Raw genomic sequence first — 22500 nt, forward strand, 5'->3', positions numbered from 1 at the left:
CATTCATTCATGAGAGAGAGAAAGAGAGAAAGAGTTTCATCTCTGTTCTCTTGGGAGGTGGGAAAGGTGGTGTTTGCCAGAACTTGCTGGTCGCTCACCTTGAAAAAAGAACTAGGATACAGTCTCTCAAAGACATTCCAGAGACAAGGTTTATTCTGCTCACTTTCAGGGCAGCCCTCAGCCTGCGGGAGAGGAAATGGCATTGTACCAGGCTCCTCTGTTCCAAAGCCTCCCCCTATTCATTCCAGAGGTGTCGTATGTTTTTGTGAATGGTCACATAAGATTTCTGACTATGCCGGCAGTGTTTTGGGCTTATGGTTGTACCTGACACCCTCCTAGTTTGCCCCCCCCCCGTCGCGTCTAAAAAACCGAGCCGACTCTGCGGCTCCTGGATTCTCCCCAAACATTCCCTTCTTTTCATTCCCACAGCCTTCCTGTGGAGTCTCGGAGTGAGTCTCAAGTGAAACGCGATCGGCACCTGTGAGAGCAGTCCGCTGGTCTGATTCCAAAGCGTGTGTGGTGAGGGGCGGGGTGGGTGACCGCAGTGATGTAACACCCCTTCTTTACCTTCAGATGAGCCGTCTGTGATGACATCATCAGGCTAAAGCACCGTTTAAAAGAGAATTTAAAGGGGATGTTTTTAAACAGGGTGTTAATTCTAGAGGGGAACCCACTTTTAAGAAGACAAAAGATGCATAGAATAAGGATGAATTAACAAAAGATGGAATTTGAGGTAACAAAAAGACAATATACCTGTATTTATGAGAACGTTAAATATGCATAAATATGCACTGAAGAAAGAAAAAAAAGATCCCTTTTTTTATGTTTAAATCAAAAGCTAGGCAGGTACCTTCGAGTACACAACTCGAATTAAGTTTTATTCGGCCTATAAATGCACTTCAAAGCGTTGTCACTGAAACAAGGGGACACACTAACCACGAGTGTGTTTTTGTGTGCGTAGATGTGTTTGTGTGTGTGTGCGGGATAGAGGGAGAAAGGGAGAGAAGGTTTGGTAAAGCGGATCAGAGCTTTGGCTCCTGCCGTCTCCCACACGCAAAGAGAAGCGAGAAGAAGACAAGAGTGAAGATGTAACTTTTACGGAGGGAAAGTAAAAAAAAAAAGCCCCACGCAAGACGATATTTTCAAATGCCGGAACAAGTTAAAAGCCACAGCGGCTTGTATTTGACTCTCGTGAGTGGCAGCGAAAGGAACGTCTGAATGTCTGGGATTAGAAGCCCCACTGGAAGGCTCCTCTAAACCAGCATTCTTTGTCCTGCTCATATTCATCTCACCTGTTGTAAAAAAAAAAAAAAAAAAAAAAAAAAAAAAAAAAAAAAAAGGGAGACTGTAAAAAAAAAACTTCTTGGAAGCTTCTTGGAGAGTTTTCTGGAACAAAGCATTCACACCTCGAGTTCTCGGTCAGGTAGATGAGAAAAGCTCCTAAAGGTTTGGAAAAACATGGATAATGAGAAAAAAAGGTTTATCAAAGCGCTGAGACAAACACTAACAATCTGACTCTTTCTCTCTCTCTCTCTCTCTCTCTCTCTCTCTCTCTCTCTCTCTCTCTCTCTCTCTCTCTCTCTCTCTCTTTCTGTGTGTGTGTGTGTGTGTGTGTGTGTGTGCGCGTGTGTGAACTACAATGATGGCTTTGTGGGCTTACTTTCTACCATACCAGGGATTCAAAACGAAGAGTAAGAATCACAGCTAATCTCACCATGAAACAGTTATTAAAAGAAACCTTCAACTCCGGTCTCATTTCCGGAAGAACCGCAAAACAGCGGCATCATTTTGGCTCCCTGCCCCCTGCGAGGCACACTGGCTCCAGCAGGACGCGGGAGGCCACCTGACAAGAAACGCTCCCCAATCCAAAGTTTCTCTCGGCTCTTTGTGGAGGCTCATGAATGATTTAATGATACGCGGCCTTTAATCGATGCGCTCGGCAATAACAAAGAGACTATAGCACACTTTGAGGGCTCTGAAGCATCAGATGAAGTGGGGAAACGCCCGCGTTGCGTTTGACGGACGGCACAGATCAAATGACGCTCGCTTTCCTTCTCTTCGCAAGTTTCTCATTCTCCTGTCCTCTACTCTTCCTGTCTTCAAAACGCAAACCGGGCTGCCTCCCCCCCATATCGAACTACTTTTCCTTCCTGATGAGGCAGAAATTCTCTATTTTCTACAGAGGTTGCCTCTTCGCGTGACAGAAAAGCACGCGTGACCGCCACACAGGTTCCTTCGATCGTCCTGTGTTGCGCGTTGACGTTCTTGACAGCTGCCAGTTGAAAGAAAGAGAGAGAGAGACAGAGAAAAGTAAATGCAGTTTGGCACGCCATCGGTGGGCTGAGGCGTGTTAGTAATACACTTCCGAGGTGGTGCTCACTCCGGGAGACGTGAGCGGAAGGGGTCCTTGTGAAGGTTCAGTCGATCTGGGTCGTCTTAAACGGCGTGTGCCGGAGTGAGAGAGTGGCATTGGAGAGTTGCGTGGTGTCACTTTCTTTAAATGCAAGCGGGGGATACAAATTGGGCCACGTCTTAGTGCAGACAGAACGGAAGTGGACTCTGCCGAGTCTGATGATGGAGCAGATCAGAAGCGATCGTATGGCGTGAGAGAACTCTCTCAAAGTGTGCGCGCGTGTGTGTTTGTGCTGCTTGTCACTTGTGTTCTAGCTCATGAATTTTATGAATCGCCTTTTCAAACCAAGGCCCATTTTTTAAAGGCCTTGGAAAGCTGGGTCATGGAGTTGGTACTTGGAATGGTGCTTTTCCCATTAACCCATTAAACTGCTCCCTGTCTCTTGTTCTCATCCCCCTAACCCACCCTCTTTATCAGCTGTGCTTTGGGCACATCGAGGTGCTTGAATTCAACTTATGTAAAGAAATCCACCACAGATGGGCCTCTCTGCTCACGCTCTAGGAAATTCTGTGTCGTTCTTTCGACCTCTCCCTCTTTCAGACTCAGAAATCCCCGTTAACACAACCAGATGTGGCTGTGGAGGCCACATTTTAGCTGCTCATGAAGAGCACTTCAACTTCCAGACCGGATAAGTGTCTGGGAACCTCAGACTGCAAACCAAAAAAAAAAAAACCCCCAAAAAACCCACCCACTCCAAAACAATGTTGTTTTTTTTGTCCTTTCTTTTAGAAGTGCTTTTAGCTCCGAGAAGTAATACTTCTAATTACCAGAAGTTTTGCGCCCCCCCCCCCGCTAATTTCTTAGGCTTAGACTTGGGATCTTTTCACAGAAAATAAGACACATAAACCGACTTCATTATGAAAACAAAAACAAGTCTTCCTCTTTAAAGATGGCCCAAGGGAGGAGAAGATTATCTATATCTATTAATTACTCTCTTTTTGCAGAAGAAAAAGGTTGGATCCTCACTGCCTGCCTGTAATCGCATTAAAGTAAGCATGTTAGAAGTCAGATCTTTTGTATGCCATGGATCCGGTTCAACTCTCTTCCTTCCCTCAGGGAAGACTAAAGAATTTTTAGTTTCTTTGAAGTGAAGGAGTTTTGGGGGTCTTTGACTCTCAGAGAGGTTTCTTCGCAGTCCTCTGAAGAGTCTTGTACCCACAACATGCAGCGTCTCGTGCTACTTGCACATTTGCGCCTAGGCCAGGTTAGGAGCTACAGCTGGAGTGTTCATTCCGGATAAAGCAGTCCAGCTCCGGAATTGCCCCAAGATTACTCCCAAGTTTGGTAAGAGGTTTTGTGGTGAGTGTTGCGTTACTGCGACAGAGCTGCAACCACCAACGTTACCACCACCACCAATGACAAAAACGACAACAACTCCCCCACCCCCCCAAAAAATAAACCTCAGAAAAATAAAACCATCCAGCCAGTGCCGGGGAACATTCATTTAAAGGTTTCACTCCAGCATCCTCATCCTGGCGGACAAGAGCGGGACATGCCAAACACACGACCGAAGTTAAAAAGGCCGAAGGGATTCATGTCGCTCCTCGAGAGGGTGTCTCTGGGATAGCAGGAGCGACAGCAAAAGCCTGTCCGAATCCCTCGGCAGCAGGAAGCGAGCCCGCACAACTTCTCCCACCATGAATCCCCTGCTGTTGTGGAGCAGACCTCTTGGGAGGGCATTCACGTCGTCAGCGGTAACAACCCTGCCTGCACCCCGAGGAATGTGGGAAAGGTATGACACAGGTGCCTCTGTCTGCACGCCAGTAACGGAGAAAGGCACAGATCGAGTTTAGGGAGGTGTCCGATTGTCCTGCTCTGCCCTCGGGGGAGGTTAAGCTGATGGTCCTGAAGCCCCGCTGTAAGCACACCCTGCTCTGCTTTTCCTGTGTTTGAACGGACATGCTCTCCACGCTCTCCACACTCTTCAGTCTGACTGTCAGACTAGGGAATGATATCCATATTTTGGGAAAAAAAGGCAAAGTCGTGTTTGAGTCACAGGAGAATAATTTGAGAAGAACTTTTGCAAAGAAGAATTTTTACCACAGGTTACCAGTTCCACTGGGAAATTAATGAATTAAACAAACATGTCAAACTATGGAAACACTAATGTTCAGGCCCCAACAGGCATCTTATAGGCAGCAACCAACAGCAACCATCAAGTTACATTTGCTTTTTGGGATCACCTTTAAACCATAAAACACCAAAATCATGAGCTAATTAATATTACCCTGGCGACCCGTTAGCCACTGTACATCAGCACTGTGCTCCTCCCAGTGAGGTCTGACGTGCTCCTCACAGCGAGGTCAGACGCTTTCTCAACAGTTCCTGTCACACTGGACATTTGTTTGTAGCTTCCTTACCCACAAGCCCCTCACTTGAGCCGCACGCAACTCTGTGAAATTGGCGCTCTCCGCCCTACACTGCGAGTCATGTTTTCTGACGTCAGGAAGCCGTGTGTCATTGGGCAGAGTGGCGAAACGCAACCGGCGGGGAGAGAAAGCAAAGCTGGCCGTTGTTCAGCTCCCTGACGTCGCCGGTGTCAAAGGTGTTCTGTCCTCCTCATGTCAGACAGCGCGTGGTAAAAGGGATCATTCTCAGCGCTGACGTCAGTCCGCTCCTCACACCATCCCGCGGGTCAACGGGGTGGCGCCGCGTCCATCCAAAGGTCAACGAGCGCGGTACAGACACACAGGCAGTCGAGGCAGTGGTTAGTCCTGTGGTGTGTGTGGAAGTTGCCGTGTGTTAATACTGACCTATTTTCCACTGTTATGTACAAGGCACGAGGGACCACCAATGGTAACGACATACAGCCTTTTGGCCGCGCGTTCACAAAAACAACCTCCGCCGCTCCATTCTCGTGCGGCAAGAGTTGTGCTATTATGAAATCGAGAACTAAGAAATCCGTACGTAAGAACAGAGATATTGATGCTCCATGCCAGTGGTTTGGCCCGAGGGCACGTCTGAACCAGACAACATTGGACTGGACTGGTTTGAACTGGACAGCACCAGACTGGGCAGAACTGGACCGGACTAGATTGAGTCTTCCACAGAACTCAAAAATTGCCACGAAACAGTTTCGTGAGCATCGCTTTGACCTTCTAGATCTTGAAATGTGCGAGCTCTATGGAGACTGGAGGCTGGCCCGAGGTGCTAGCACAGCTGAGACAACTCCCTCTCATGCCTGTACAGCATGCAGAGACCTAGGAGATGCGTGAAGACTCCCTGCACTACGCAGCCATTCTGCGATGACTCCAGAACCGGGAACGACGTCAGTAGTTCTGTCTAAAGTGGTCAACCCATTTACCCATTTCACTGATCGTCACATAGATGGTCCTACGTAACATACTATGGGGTACCTGTAATGGAGACAGTAGTCAGAATTCAAAGGACAAAACTAGCCTGCATGAGAAATATATCATCTAAACATCAGCAATAAGCAAACACAACAGTTTGGCAACGTTTTACATCTTCAAATGGGCCCTGTCGTGACTCTTAACACCCAGGTCAGTAGCTACAGCCTCGTTCCCATTCTATCAGTGGAAACCGTTGAATGAAATATTGCAATGCTTATTCCATGTTACATTACGTTTGGGCCGTTACGTTTGGGCTCGACCTGGAACAGCGGTGCTGAACCTGTCATCATGCCTGTTACAATCCTGATACATACAGCGCTAACGTCTGCTGTGGGACACCGCTGTGCATTGTGGTACCTCTGACCGTAAGCAGTGTACATTGGTGCATTATAGGTAACAACATAGGGAAATATGTAGGGAATTGGATTTGTCCACCGGACATGGGCAAAACCACAAGCTGGCTGACACTCTAAAAAGAACCGTGAACTGCAGGGAAGGAGCAAACATGGACATAGCTAATGACAACTTCTCACCTCGAGACCTCTTCCGAACACCCACACACTCACAAGTCTGCGATAATGTGCTTTGCAGTGACCTGAGTTTTACTTCAGGGGGACCTTAACATGAACCTTAGTAGCCAAAAGAATCGTTTGGGTCTCTGTAGTTTTTGTAAATGAAGTCTGAAGTCTTTGGGGGAAAAAAAGCCTCCCGGTTGGGACTAGCCAAATGTCTCCACATTGTCCCCACAAAATGTTCATGCTACGCCAACATCACAGGGACGTTTGCTCTCCCCACATGCTAAACACACGCCCGCCTTCCAATACCGCTGTCTGTTTGCGTGTCTGTGACGATGGCGTGTCCATGCCGTATTAAATCCGGAGTTAAGGATTTAATCTGCTGTGTTTTTTCTTCCTCTTTTTTTGCGCTTTCTGTATTTGTGGTATAAACAGAACGAATCCTCAGCCTTCTCTTGTTAGTCTTATTGTGAAGGTTCCAGTGTGAATAACAATGCGTTCTGGCAAGGTTTGTCTTTTGAAGTTAGCATTGAGAAAACAGACCAAAAGCCAGAGAGGAGTGGAGAGGAGAGGAGAGGAGAGAAGCATCTCTCTCTCATCTTCTTTCTCTGGCACTACTTCTGACGTCCAGAAAAAAAGGGAGAAATGTGGTTTTGCCTGCTAAGCTGTCCGTCAAGCCCAAAATGTGTGTGTGGTTTTTTTTTCATCTGTGGTGGTGGCTGAGCTGTTCAGAGGTCCACTTTTACGTTCTTCTCAAACAATAGTTCAAACATCACACGAAACATACACACATACGCGCACACACACACACACATACATGCAGGCAGGAATGCATGTACACACACGCGCACACACTTTCTTCTACCGAGGCCTGCACATCTTTTAGAAATCCTTGGACTGACACCAAACAGCAATGAGTGGGAAGAAAGGGGTGTCTGCAGAGCTCAGGCAATTAAAACTCATTCAGCACCTCCATGTTGGGCCATCCGGAACCAAGACGCGGTCGCCCTCTGATTTTCCTTTTTTTTCCTGCTTTTCTCTCCGTTTCTGTCTCTCTCTGTCTGTCTGTCTGTCTGTCTCTCTCTTTCTCTTAATGTTCTTCGTGCTCCCGGGAAAGTTTGACAGAACACCCCCCCCCCGACACACACACCACAAGTCTGAGCAACACTCCTGGCGCACTTATAGTACAATACGGCTCGATTCTAAATCTGCGGCAGCTATTTAATGCCAAACAGTTCATAAACACCCGCCAAGCCCTCTCCGCTTCACTCTCCGTTCCCGTCTCTCCGGGGCCCGTTTTCCGCCATAACAGGTGCCTTAATACGTCGGCACATAAGGCCTGTTTGAATAAGCGAGTGATGCACAGCGAGCACTGTTCCTAGCCGCGTTCAGAGGCGCGGCCCAAAGACCAAAGTGTCTTTCCTTCAAAAGAAATGCATCATCCTCCCCTCTTGGCTCACCCTCACCTCAACCCCCCCACCCCCGGTTAATGTATTCTGCATTCCGGAACATTAAAGGACCAATCAAAAGAAGAGCATCAGGGTTCCGGCAGTGTTCTGGAATGAGAAGCACTGAGGAGGAATTGTGTGAGTGAGTCCTACCCACAGGCAAAGTTATCCTTTTATGTGGCTAACCCTCACAGTAACCGACAAATAAAAATAACTACCCTGATAAGCATGTGAAAAAAAAAATCCTGTTTCTTTTGTGATGACACAGAAGCATGCATGCACACACGCGTGCGGGCACACATTCACACACACACACACACGCACAGAAAGAAAGACAGAGAATAAGGCTCTGTAACACACAGTCACATCGCAATAAGAAGTTTGAGAAGCGTAGTTTACACAAATCTAGTGAAGAAGCATTCTGCCTTGGGCAAGTTCAAGATATACTAATACTTTTTACAGTTCATTTACACTCGCGCACACACACACACACACACACACACACACACATGCACACACAAACATGCACACACAAACACACGCACATTTATACGCACACATACACACTCTTGCACTCTATCCTTGAAGATGAAAATCTATTAGATCAATTAGATCAGCATGTAGTGGTCAGAACCGACTGGTACAAACAACATTCCCTTAAACTCAGGACTGGCGTTCACACAGGTCAAAAGAGGCATCAGAAATGCACGAGGAATTCAGCAGGTTTTCAGTAAAGTCAGCCAGAAAACCGCTAAAGGGGAGGTATAAAATACAGCAGTTCTGCTACAATGAGAGGAGTGATATGAATACGGAAAAGAAAACTAGAGAGACCCTGTGAAGCTGAAGGGTAGAATACTCAGTGCGGTGGAGGTGGGGTGGAGGTGGGGTGGAGGTGGGGTGGAGGTGGGGTGGAGGTGGGGTGTGGTCCAATCTCAAAGAGTTCAGCGTCGAAGAGTTCAGTGCCTATGTTGCTCAGACCGCTGCTCTGCCTTAGTTGGGCAAAAAACACCCAAAACGAGTTTGGCGTTTGTCTCGTCAGACACGAGCCGCTCAACCACTGGACCTCTCCCCACCGTCTGCCGCATGCTGTCATGATAATCGGCGCACGGGCTTGTGCCCTGACACACAAAAAGGGGGAAAAAAAAAACATCAAATGCTCCAAACGTCTGTAGAATTTGCATGTTGCCTTTGATGTGGGAGATTTAGACAAATCACAGCAGCCTCAGATGAACAGCGTGAAGGTTAAAGCTTCACTGGGTAGAACGCAGAGGTCGGGGAGAGACTCCGCGTTGTAAAACAACGGACAGTGTTGAGATGTACTGAGAGAGAGAGAGAGAGAGAGAGAGAGAGAGAGAGAGAGAGAGAGAGAGAGAGGGAGAGAGAGAGAGAGAGGGACAGAGAGAGAGAGAGAGAGAGAGAGAGGGACAGAGAGAGAGAGAGAGGGAGAGAGAGAGAGAGAGAGAGGGACAGAAAGAGAGCAGGACAGACAGAGAGAGAGGGACAGAGAGAGAGAGAGAGAGAGAGAGAGAGGACAGAGAGAGAGAGAGAGAGAGGGAGAGAGAGAGAGAGAGGGAGAGAGAGAGAGAGAGAGAGAGAGAGAGAGGGAGAGAGAGACGGTGTTTCTGCTGCCATAACTGTCTACCAGGTGGTTCTGACAAAGGCTATGAGTCAGACGCCTATGATGGGGGGACATTGATGGAATCATGATTCAAAGCCTGGAAAGATGTGACTTTATGTTAAACCTAATTTAGCAGGTCTTGATGCTAAAAGGACTGCGAGGTTCATTTGAAATGGTTGTCTTCATGCATTCTTAGGACACGTTCAGGTTGCATTATGAACGTGAGGACACACTCAGAAGCACTGAACCTGCTGTCAGGGCAAAGGAGCGTTTGCCTGCAGTGTTCGTTTGGAGTGTTCAGTTGGAGAATTTGCCTGCAGTGTTCATTTGGAGTGTTCAGCTGCAGTGTATGTTTGGATTGTTTGGTTGGAGAGTTCAGCTGCAATGTTTGCTTGGACTGTTTACATTTAGACCATTTAGCTGATATTTTTTCCAAAGTGACTTACAATTATCACTGAGTACAATTTGAGTAATTGAGTGTTAAGGGTCTTGCTCAGGGGCCTAACAGTGGCAACTTGGCAGTGGTGAACTGAACTGAACTTGAACTGGCAACCTTCTGATTACAAGTCAAATACATCTACCAGTGAGCCACCACTGTTCAGTTGGAGTGTTTAGTTGGAGTGTTTAGCTGCAGTGTTTGGTTGTAGTGTTCGTCTGCAGTTCTTGGCTGCATTGTTTGGCTGTAGGGAGGCTTCGGATTTTCTGATGCCTCATGCTGACTAAACAGTACCTTTCTACAGCCTCCACTGTGTAACATGCAGGGGATTCTTTGACCCCCAAGATCACATGCTTCACTCATTCCCACTGATGTATTCCAGCTCGGTGCATGCACGCCTCAACTAGTTAAAGGGAGCTGCAAAAACTCACCTCAGACTCGGGTGTCTCGGGGAACTGAAATGAGGTGGGGTGGGGGGGCACAGTCCGGAAAGAAAACCTGAGGGGTTTTCATTCCACTCTGCGTGAAGGTCGGGTCTGCCCAGGTCTGTGCGTCTGAGACGCCCTGTCTGCTCTGCCGTCTGCATCTTTGAGTAATTACACACCTGGCATGTGAACGTCCCTCTTCTTTAACCATCCTCATCGTCCCGTCGTCCTCGTCCGCTCTCCCGTATCAAGGACGGATGAAGGCCGCTAGTGCCAGGTGACCCTGACTATCGACGCTGAGAGTTTCTTCCGGCGAGAGTGCACTGCAGGTTCCACACATTTGGCCTGGAGAAAGAGAAGTCTGAGAAATGTCACGTCAGCAGTAAATCAGATCAGCCTTTGGGCTAGTCTTAATTTCCAGGGTCAGGTTTAGAATGACCATATCTGTGTGGTGACTCCGCAAAGTTTGGAGAATGCAGAGCATGTTTCTTTCAACATGTGGTAAGCGCAACCAATCAGAAACGCAACGCACTCTTCCGTGAACACAACCAATCTGCCTTGCTGCGTTGACTTCTGAAACCCGTTCCCAGATGTCACGGACAACTCTGTCAGTGGACACCAGCCTGAGGGGTCATCCCAGCCCCATACGCCTAAGGCGTCCTTACAGATCAACACTTTAATGGGTGAGGTAATATCAGTGAGCCTTATATGTGGCCTTCTGCCATTGGTCACTCTACAAACAGTTTGAGTCACATGCACCTATTTAATAAATAATGTTGGAACATTGATGTGCGAGTTCCATAAGCCTTAGAAAAGAGGCTGGTTTGTAACTAAAGGGTTCAAGGGTTCAAAGGTGCTATTAGGATATTAGCTGGAAAACCTCATGTATTGACTTTACTGAATTGGTGTATGGGAAGCGATTATGTTAGCTTTCCCCAGTTGCCTTCATTTAGTTTATTTGTGAATTCTGCACTAATTGTTACAAGTTCTTCATCAAAAATGTGTGCGGGCGACTGGAATGAGTCAGAACTATTGCTTAATAGAGAACATTTGTGTAAAGTAATGGGCTCCCACGGAGCGTTTACACACACGCGGGATGAGTAATGCCTCACTTTCTCCTCTGTCCTTCTCAAGACTAAAGGCACGGGGCGAGGGAGGAGAGAAATGAAACCGTTTTTTTTGTTTCGATCCTCCGCACGATTCCGCCTTAGCCAAAGTGACCGCGCGCGCTCCGAGATGAAACGGAGCGCGCCTTTGAAATGCTCCTCCGAGTCAAAATGAACATTTTCGTTTCAACCGCAGCCAAGAGAGAGAGAGAGGAGCGCGGGGGCCGGACGGCGCGCTCTGGGCAAGGCGCGAAATGGTTTATTGTGTGCAAACTTTGGGGGAAACGACGGTTTGGGAACGAGCGCGGCATGGTGGGCGAACGAAGGGCCGCGCTCTCTCCGCAGGATGGCCACATAAAAGGCGCACGCCACGAGCACGTTCCTCTGGCTCCGTAATGCGCGCGTTTGAATAATTATCGCGCACTATAAACCCTCGGCATCATGCGCTCCGTGGTGGGGGGTGGGGTGTAGGGAGTTTGGGGTGAGGGAGGGTGTAGGGAGTTTTGGGACATATGGTTCTTTCTGATACTCTTTGCGCTTTTCTTCTGATTTCAGCGCTGTTTGGGGTTTTATTTTGCCGTTCTACTTCGCAATATTAATTATTACCTCAGCGTTGGTAAGCTTCGAGGAAGCAGCCTGTGTAGTTTTATTTTTATTAAAGTACTTGACTTCTACAATAACAGCTGTCATTGCTGGAGATGTATGTCAGTGCATGTCTTATGGCCTTACAGCCCTTTTGACTTATGAAATCTTTCTAAGTGCAATTACCCGAAGTACACCTTTATCTCCATATGTTTCATGTAAGTGCTGATCGTGACTGCACGTGTTAGCGCAGGGTCCTATATAAATGTCGCACGTGCAGTTACCCCGTGTGTCCAACTTCCTCGCTCTTTTCACTGAATCTCGGGTGATTTGGCAGAATTTGGGGTATTTTTCCCAAAAGATCAGCATAATATGGAAGAGCCAAGATCACTCTGAATTCTCTCTCTCTCTCTCTCTCTCTCTCTCTCTCTCTCTCTCTCTCTCTCTCTCTCTCTCTCTCTCTCTCTCTCTCTCTCTCTCTCTCTCTCTCTCTCTCTCTCTCTCTCTCTCTCTCTCTCTCTCTCTCTCTCTCTCGTCCTAGCGATCTTATCAATGTTTTTTTCCGAAACTGTGCCCAGCTATGCTAATGTAAACAGTCGCCACCTGGGCGCCCGGGCGCAGGGAAAGTCCCTCTGGCTGACACCAGGACATCACATACCGCTAGATCGCTCGCTCTTTATAACTTTATTTGCACATATTGCCTGTTTATTCCTTCCAAAACTTCCATCCACAAAGTGTGGGATAAGAGCAAAGGGGTGTGTGTGTGTGTGTGTGTGTGTGTGAGTGAGATTAAGGGTGGGGCAGGTGTGTGTGTGTGTGTGTGAAGAGGGGGGTCCATTTGGCCTGCTCTTCTGAGCTCTTAAACATTGTCGCTTTGAAGAGAAATGCAAATGTTTCTCCGAGGAAGTTTGGTGAGCCGCAGAACGCAGTCGGTCTGCGAGGGCTTCCTCCACAACTATGACCCGAGCTGAGAAAGAAGGATGGAGAGGAAAGATAAGAGCACAGGAAGGGATAGTGGAGACAATACAGAGATGATGATGATGATGACGACGATGATGATTATTATTATAACAATTAATGTTATTATTACAAATAATATTACTATTATCAAAGCTTTGTTAAATATGTTCAGTTGCAAATGGTTAAGCTTTGAAATCCCACTTTGCTTTGGATAAATAAAGCCTGAAGTGAACTGAACTGAGCAGATAGACACACACACAGAGAAAGACGGGGTGGAAAGCGCTCCGTGCAGGAAGTGAGAGTTCTGCCACTGTGCTGCTGACCCCTGGTGCCTTGTTGCCCATCTGCGTGGCAGTAGTGGGTGACTTGGGCGAGATTCCAGCCTTAACGCCCCTTTGTGCCGGCTGTAACCATACAGGACTCCAGCTTTGATCGCAAGCCAGTGATTCATCTCTTAAAAGGAGCAGGAAGGGGTGCAGTGTGTGTGTGTGTGTGTGTGTGTGTGTGTGTGTGTGTGTGTGTGTGTGTGTGTGTGTGTGTGTGTGTGTGTGTGTGTGTGTGTGTGTGTGGTGGTGGGGAATCGACCTCGGCTGCCAATTATTGGAAAAACATCAAGGCCTGAGTGGGAAAAGGCGAGAGAAAACACACACACACACACACACACACAAAGAGGGGGAAGATTAAGCAGATCACTCTGGATGGCTTGTTTTTGTTTTTACTCATTTGACAATGAGAACGGAAGGTGTGATGAACTGAACGCAGTTACACTTAGAGACGCGGGCTCGCGCGGGCGGAAGGAGCGACGCGGACGTTGCACGCAGCGGCTTGCTAGCGTGCGCGCGCATGCACGTCTGTACACGCTGCACGCAACAGCTGAACGCAACATAACGCGCGACGCGTGCGTTAGGTGCAAAGACAAGGAATATAAAGGCGGATTCATTCATTAAACATCGCTTAAATGCCGCCAGCTCACTGCCACCAAACCTCGTGCGTCTCATTATAGCAGCGATATCGTCAAATTGTTGTGGAAAATAAAACCTTTGCATTTATATCTACCAAATGTTTCACCCAAAAGTAGAACTTAAATTACGGACCCCAAAATCATCCTTGAAAAATAAATTTTCAAGAAGTTACAATCCGGCTATTGTTACTGGTAGACCTACTGGACACTATGGCTTGACAGATTTATAAGAGACACCTTCAGATATTCCAGAGAGATTCCTCATGTTCTTTGGAACAGTAAAAACCTTGCTATCACTCTCAGCGAATTTCTGTCTGCGCTCTTGGTTAACCTGTCTACAGGGACACTTTCAGCTGAGAGATTGAGAGAGAGAGAGAATTAAAATGCCCTCCAGCACTTTATACACTCATCCGCTCCACATCTGAACAAAGCAGGACTAGTGTTGCCATAGAGACGGTTGTTTCATTAGGATTTTCAGTCAGGCTAAAGTAAACATGATCGGTTGGGGGTATAGGTTTGTGAGAGATGATGAAGATGACAGCAAACAATGTTTCTTAACTGTTCAATACAAACAGAAGATTAGTATTGTCTACAGAGGGAAACAAGAAACACAGCGGACCAAAGGGTATTATATGACTGCTTTAGAGGTTAGGGACACCCTCCTGACTACAGCAAAGTCAGTCTCTCTCTCTCTCTCTCTCTCTCTCTCTCTCTCTCTCTCTCTCTCTCTCTCTCTCTCTCTCTCTCTCTCTCTCTCTCTCTCTCTCTCTCTCTCTCTCTCTCTCTCTCTCTCTCTCTCTCCGTGTGTGTGTGTGTGTGTGTGTATCAGATATCAGAATGTGTCATAGCTATCACCACTCAAACGCTAGGCACTGACAATCTAAAGGAGACCTGCTACCACACGCCACTGAATTGAAATATTTGAACCTTTAAGCGTAATTAAGAATGTATTCATGAGCTTTTACTTCAGTTCTACGTGAAATTCGGCAACTTTGTCAGTAACACAGTGATATCAGAGGTTACTTTATGTTCCTGAGGCATGGGCAAAGACACGTGGTTAACGTCAAGCGCCTCGTTTAAGAATGATGACCGAGTCCAAGCCGACATCAAACCTACAGACCTGGTAATGGCACGTTAGAATGTCAACAAACCCTGAGATCTGGGAATTGCAACCGCAGTGCCGGGGTGGGGTGGGGGGTGTTACGGTTCCCCCTGATCTCACGTACTCGGTTCAACCCAGCGGCCAGCGATCGAATGCTCGACCAGGGCCAGGTGTGTTGGAGCTGGGCACACCCTAGACTGTGGCGTGCTGAGGGCTGCCATGCTGGGATCCGCTCTGTTCTCCTCCGCTTCGTTAGGGCTGCTGCAAGAAGGCGTGCGGGTTTCGCGCTGCAGAACAACATTGTCTGTGGCCTTGAACGCATGCCAGACACTGTTCTCTGGATAATGGCATTATTTCCCATCTTGTATATTACCACGGCTACGGAGCAGCCCAGCTGTTGGGTTATGGTCTAAGGCACAATAGACTGTGTACAGCTTGTTTTGGGAACAGGGTACGACTTTGATGTGAGTTTTGTTTTTTTCTTTCGGCGTAGCAGATGCAAGAATATTTTCTTGACTGAATGCTATGACCACCAAACTCCTATGGAACCCTTGGTCAACAGGATATGACATCACGCACACACCCACACCCACACACACACACACACACACACACACACACACACACACACACACACACACACACACACACACACACACACAGATCTCCTGTAAGAGGATAAGACCATGAAGCCTACATGAAAGACAGGGAGATTTGGGGGAGATGAAAGGCAGAGGGGGATATTCTTCCACTCCTCCGCTCTGGCCTGCCAGCACGGCATGCTCTCTCCTAAACACGCTGAACATTATTTCCCTCCCACGCCAACTTTCTTGCTGTGTCATTCACATTTTGGTCCCCAGCTCTCCCTATCTCACTTTCTTTTAGCCTCTCTACCTCTCTCTACCTCACTCTACCTCTCTCTGTCCCTCTCTGTCCCTCTCTCTACCTCTCTGTCCCTCTCTCTACCTCTCTCTGTCTCTCTCTCTACCTCTCTCTGTCCCTCACTCTACCTCTCTCTATCTCTCTCTACCTCTCTCTTTCCCTCACTCTACCTCTCTCTACCTCTCTCTGTCCCTCTCTCTACCTCTCGTTGTCTCTCTCTACCTCTCTGTCCCTCACTCTACCTCTCTCTACCTCTCTCTTTCCCTCACTCTACCTCTCTCTACCTCTCTCTGTCCCTCTCTCTACCTCTCTCTGTCCCTCTCTCTACCTCTCTCTGTCCCTCTCTCTACCTCTCTCTACCTTTCTTTCCCTCACTCTACCTCTCTCTACCTCTCTCTGTCCCTCTCTCTACCTCTCTCTTTCCCTCACTCTACCTCTCTCTACCTCTCTCTGTCCCTCTCTCTACCTCTCTCTGTCCCTCTCTGTCCCTCTCTCTACCTCTCTCTGTCCCTCACTCTACCTCTCTCTACCTCTCTCTGTCCCTCTCTCTACCTCTCTGTCCCTCTCTCTACCTCTCTCTGTCCCTCACTCTACCTCTCTCTACCTCTCTCTGTCCCTCTCTCTACCTCGCTCTACCTCTCTGTCCCTCTCTCTTTCCCACTTTGTCATTTAATCTCTCGCTCTCTCCATCTTTTTTCATCTCACGCATTCATTCTTTTTCGTGATGTCACTCTCCCCATTTCACACTACGTTTCTCTCCTTCTTTCTTTAAAACTCTCTCCTCATATCTTTCCTTTTTTGATTCTGTAATATTCTTCCTCCATCTCTTTTGTCTGTACCAGTACAGTATATTTATTTATTTATTTGTTGCAAATTTCACCCTGAATATATAAATAGAAAATGTATGATAATGGACTGACATCTAAATATACTTCATCCTCTCATATATCTATCAAGACAACAGTGCCAAACAGAGAGAGAGAGAGAGAGAAGGGAGGGTGTGTGTGGTGCAGGTTTGCCCCCCTACCTCTTAACCTTTTCACTACACTCGTTCAAGGTCACGTCCTTTTCCCCTTTACTCAGAGCTCTTCTGACCGCTGCTCTGGAGCAGGTCACACCTGATAAGTGCGCTGCCCCTGTCCTTCCCAGCGGAAAAGCAGCGCCAGACAGGTGGTTCCCTGCCGCAGCCTCGGAAGGATACATCACATCCATCTGTTTGCACTTTAGCTAGGCTCTCTTTCTCTGTCTCTCTCTCTTTCTCTCTCTTTCATCTCTTCCCCTTTCTCTCTCTCCTTTCTTCTTCCTTTTCTGTCCCTCTGATGTTGTTTCGCTCCCTTTGAAAACTTAGAAATATCCTTGCCCACTGTCTTGGGCACATGGGGTTACCATGGTGATAACAAACGGGCTGGGGTATGTGTGTGTCTGTGTTTGCTGCTGGTGCTCTCAGGACTTGCACAGAACTTTAAATAACACATGGGAGAGAGTCACAGGGGCCAGAACATCACTGGGGTCTCTCGGTTCACTAATTCTACCACAACACTAGCACAGTTCCATGTGACATTCTTTCACGCCACACCGGGGGAGAATAATAGTGAGGGTGAAAAGGGGCTCACAAGAGGAAGGGAAAGAGAGATCGAAGGTAGAGAACGAGAGAGGGAGCGAGAGAGAGACAGACAGGGAGATGGAGAGAGAGAGAGAAAGGGAGCAAGGGAGTTTCTAACAGGCCCTCATATGGTGCACAGATTGCCGTGTTTGTGAAAAGAGGAGAAGAGGTCTTGGCTCGGGGCCCTTCTGACCATAAAAACCAGCAAGGCAACCCACTGCCTTATGGAACACCCTCCTAGAAACCACACGACTCTCGGTGACTGGGCCTGTTACCCTGGGGTGGTCCTCTTAGGGGGCAAGAAAGAGATAATGGGAGGGGAGGGAGCTGGGGTGGGACTAAAGAGATAGAGTGAGAGAGAGAGGAAGAGAGAGAAGAGTGAACGAAAGCGCTAGGCAGCATAGAGTGCGCAATGTGTGAGGGCCACCCCTCTTCCTGAACCCCTATAGCTGCGAGAGTGACACAGTGTGAAGGGGTGTGAGAATGACACCCGCCCAGACAGAGGGAGGCGGCCAGCGTGGCAGTGACCAGCCCCTGAATTAGATCATCACCTGCTTCTGCGAAGGTTAAGCCCTTCTTCAACAACTGCCGGCATTTGAAACCATTCTTAATCTTACTGCTCACACATACAATGCAGTTTTATCTCACACCGAAAAGCTGCGTAGGACAGGATAGTTCTTCTCGGTTTTCTTTCCCTTATCGCAGCACTAAAATTCTGGAAATACGTCTACAGATTGGTAAGCATTTGTGCTGGATAGGATTTGCCCGTCCTGGAAATGTAATTAACTCTTTAAGCAAAAAAAAAAAAAAAAAAAAAAAAGCGGATAAAGAGAAAGTAGAGAAAAATCAATTAACTGGCTATTCCACTAGCAGCACTGATGCTTTTGAAGATGCGTTTATCAGGTTGTAACAGGACTTAGGTAGTTATGAGCCAGTCTCATTCTCTCTCTCTCTCTCTCTCTCTCTCTCTCTCTCTCTCTCTCTCTCTCTCTCTCTCTCTCTCTGTCTCTCTCTCTCTCTGGTACACACACACACGCACACACACATACACACACGTTTCAGGTGTGAGGGTACGGTATGATCGTCATCTCCACTATGTTTTTATTACGGCACTTTGTCCATCTTTTCTTTCTGGTACATATTTGAGTGTTTATGTTCCATTTTGACTACCATATCTTCCCCCTACACCAACCACCACACACTCCTCACTTCCCCCCCACACCAACCACCACACACTCCTCACTTCCCCCCCACACCAACCACCACACACTCCTCACTTCCCCCCCACACCAACCACCACACACTCCTCACTTCCCCCTACACCAACCACCACACACTCCTTACTTCCCCCCTACACCAACCACCACACACTCCTCACTTCCCCCCACACCAACCACCACACACTCCTCACTTCCCCCCCACACCAACCACCACACACTCCTCACTTCCCCCCCACACCAACCACCACACACTCCTCACTTCCCCCCCACACCAACCACCACACACTCCTCACTTCCCCCCTACACCAACCACCACACACTCCTTACTTCCCCCTACACCAACCACCACACACTCCTCACTTCCCCCTACACCAACCACCACACACTCCTCACTTCCCCCCCACACCAACCACCACACACTCCTCACTTCCCCCCTACACCATCCACCACACACTCCTCACTTCCCCCCCACACCAACCACCACACACTCCTCACTTCCCCCCACACCAACCACCACACACTCCTCACTTCCCCCCCACACCAACCACCACACACTCCTCACTTCCCCCCCACACCAACCACCACACACTCCTCACTTCCCCCCACACCAACCACCACACACTCCTCACTTCCCCCCCACACACCAACCACCACACACTCCTCACTTCCCCCCACACCAACCACCACACACTCCTCACTTCCCTCCCACACCAACCACCACACACTCCTCACTTCCCCCCACACCAACCACCACACACTCCTCACTTCCCCCCTACACCAACCACCACACACTCCTTACTTCCCCCTACACCAACCACCACACACTCCTCACTTCCCCCCTACACCAACCACCACACACTCCTCACTTCCCCCCCACACCAACCACCACACACTCCTCACTTCCCCCCTACACCAACCACCACACACTCCTCACTTCCCCCCCACACCAACCACCACACACTCCTCACTTCCCCCCTACACCAACCACCACACACTCCTCACTTCCCCCCACACCAACCACCACACACTCCTCACTTCCCCCCTACACCAACCACCACACACTCCTCACTTCCCCCCACACCAACCACCACACACTCCTTACTTCCCCCCCACACCAACCACCACACACTCCTTACTTCCCCCCCACACCAACCACCACACACTCCTTACTTCCCCCCCACACCAACCACCACACACTCCTTACTTCTGCTCTCCACTCTGGGTCAGCAATTCTGGTATTATGCTGAGGGTCCTTCAGAATTTGGTCTAAATCCTACCGGCCACTAGAAGGAGAAAATCCATTAAGTTCGTGAAACTCTGGGATGTAGTTTCATTAAACCAGTCTATTTGAAGGGCCGTAAAGAGCCACAGAACGGCAGCAGGTAAAACACAGACAGCAGAGGAGGAGGAACAGAGAAAGAGACACGGAAGGACCGATTTTATTACTGCATTCAAGGAAACGAGATGTTTCATTCCACAGGAAGAACAGAAATGCTTCTCTACAGTCCTGTGTCGCCTTAAGCATTCTAGTAAACATCTTGGGAATTTCTATCTGCAAGTGTTTTGCTCTGTATTTATATTTAGCACAGAAAGCCAGGGCCGAAGAGTTCATCATTCTTGAATTGTTATCGCAAGACCGCCTTCTCTGGTGCTGATGGAAAAGGCGGCTATGCGAACAAACGACACGCGTGCAGTGAGTGTCCTCGCAACTGTCAGGCAGTAATCTTCGGTAGAGAGCAAACCAAAGAATCCAGGCTAATCTTCAACCACCGGCATACTGAAGAAGTTCACTAATGTATTTGAATGTGTACAGCACAAGCGCAGTACAGTGCCTGCGTGCGTATAATGAAGCTCTACTAGTAGGCCCTTCCTGAGGGATGTGGACTGCAAAGCGTCCGTCTGGTGCATTCGTTTCCTCGAGCCCGCTGGGAGCTGTCAGACCGAAGGCTTTACCCACACAAGATTACAGCAGGGATTCATTCGCAAGGAACAATTTGGTGGAAGAGTATTTCTATTTGTGATGTTCATAGATACTCATGCTTAAAACATGAGTCAATCAATCTTATGCACACACACACACACACACACACACACACACACACACGCACGCACACACACACACACACACGCACGCACGCACACACGCACGCACACACACTCACATGAACGCACACACACACACACACACACACACACACACACACACACACACACACACACACACACACACACACACAAGGTAGACTTAGGTACATGTAGTTCATCTAGACCACACAGTGTTTGCAGCTTGGCTCCCAGATCAAATTCTGAGAATGACATATAGCCAGTAGTTCCAACTGGTTTCATTTAATCCACAATACAAATTTACATAAGACAAAGTCAACAAGTGTCCAAAAGCTGCAGGTCTCTCTGGGACTGTACCTTTAGACATGCCGGTCCTTCAGGCGAAAAGGGACTCGGATGGTTACATCACCATTCTCAGTACTATCATCTCCATCTGTTCATGTGGCTGAAAACTTCAGCTCCAGAGCTCCATGACTGATGGTCAGGTCCCCTGATGGGCTGTGAGGACAGAGAAACCAGAACATGTCAGTACAAACACGGAAGTTAAGTAGAATAAGTGACTTTCTTGCACCGTGAACTCGCTCACGGGCACGCCGTTGTTTAATTCCTCTCTTAACCGATCCTGAGTCATGAGGCATAAAACACTGGCTATGTGCTTCTCTACAGATGATTTTCTGTAAACATAGAGCTCTTTTACGACTAGCTACATCACAGTCCTCACTGAAGTATTTACAGACGCAACAGAGACATACTTTGAAATCAATTAAAACACTAGCACATAATGAAAGCTGTCAGTTATCTGAAACTATTTTAACATTATGGATAAACCTATCACAGCTAGCTAGCAATATAACTAGCTAACAGTTAGCTAACCAGCTATCTAAGACTGAAGTGTTGGTTGACACTGTTATTCTGGATTTTGGGTCAAGACAGGTTGTTGAGTTCATCTGAAATTAAGATTCTTTGAATCATGATTAAAATATTCCATTGATTTAAAGTTTTCTCAACACAAGTTTCATTCTTTTGATGACCTTTACATGCTGTGCTTTTTTACGGTAGTTGTAAATTTGTGATATTCGTAGTCGTGAAACTACAGGCTATAATATTTTAATCGAACAATCAAGTTTACATAAATTTAACAATGTCAAATATGCACTAAGGAACATAGAACGTGGAAATGCAGTTGTGCATCAGCTGTCCACATCATTAGTTAATATAATTAATAAAGAAGACTTTATTTCCATTGATAAAGGTCTTAAATGGTGATCTCAAAATATCAATATCAATATTTCCCTTCTCATCACTGTCTTGGGGGATATTTCTGGGCATCCTAAACATCAAATGTTTTAAAATCACTGAAACACCTTTGGTATGAATTCACAATGTTTGCACATTTCTAATCCTTGTGGTTTATTTCAACCCCCCCACCCCCCCACCCTCCCCCAAAGTTTATTTTGGTCTATCCATTCTCATCTTATTTGTTTTTGCCTCAGAGTTGACTGATGCAGGATTACCCCAAAGCCAAGGTGTCATATTCTGGCTCAGAAGGACCACAGACCTGTGTCATTTCCTGTTTTCCCTGCACACCTAGATCACCTGAAAGGGACTTGGCGATTAAATGACAGGGTTTAAGCAGTCGTGTTAAATCTAAGACAACCCTAAACTCTGCAGTGCTGCGTCCCTCCAGGGGGTTTGGGGTTTGGCACAGCTACCACAGGAGTAGTGCTCTCCCACCTGGGTCCTTTAAAACCACCTGCACTGCATGCTTTAGCGTTTTCTCTGCCCCAACATGTGACTTAACCCATCAGCTAA

General features: G+C 47.7%; 1 protein-coding gene across 11 annotated transcripts in view; it reads right to left on the minus strand.

The window, feature by feature from the left end:
- Positions 1–22500, minus strand: part of LOC113583264 (axin-2) — a 61287-nt gene that overhangs the window by 25583 nt on the left and 13204 nt on the right. For 7 of the 11 annotated variants that reach the window (XM_081710579.1, XM_081710582.1, XM_081710580.1 and 4 more), the window contains 3 exons: positions 21046–21186; positions 13114–13474; positions 10388–12863 (listed from right to left, as the gene is read on the minus strand). The gene's annotated coding sequence lies outside the window, so the exon portion shown is untranslated. Of the gene's footprint in view, positions 1–98; positions 183–10387; positions 12864–13113; positions 13475–21045; positions 21187–22500 lie in introns of all 11 variants that reach the window. The other 4 variants (XM_081710583.1, XM_035528770.2, XM_081710586.1 and 1 more) reach the window with 3 other exon arrangements.

Source organism: Electrophorus electricus, chromosome 3, assembly GCF_041902795.1.
Source record: "Electrophorus electricus isolate QZ-2024a chromosome 3, ASM4190279v1, whole genome shotgun sequence".
NCBI lineage: Eukaryota > Metazoa > Chordata > Actinopteri > Gymnotiformes > Gymnotidae > Electrophorus > Electrophorus electricus.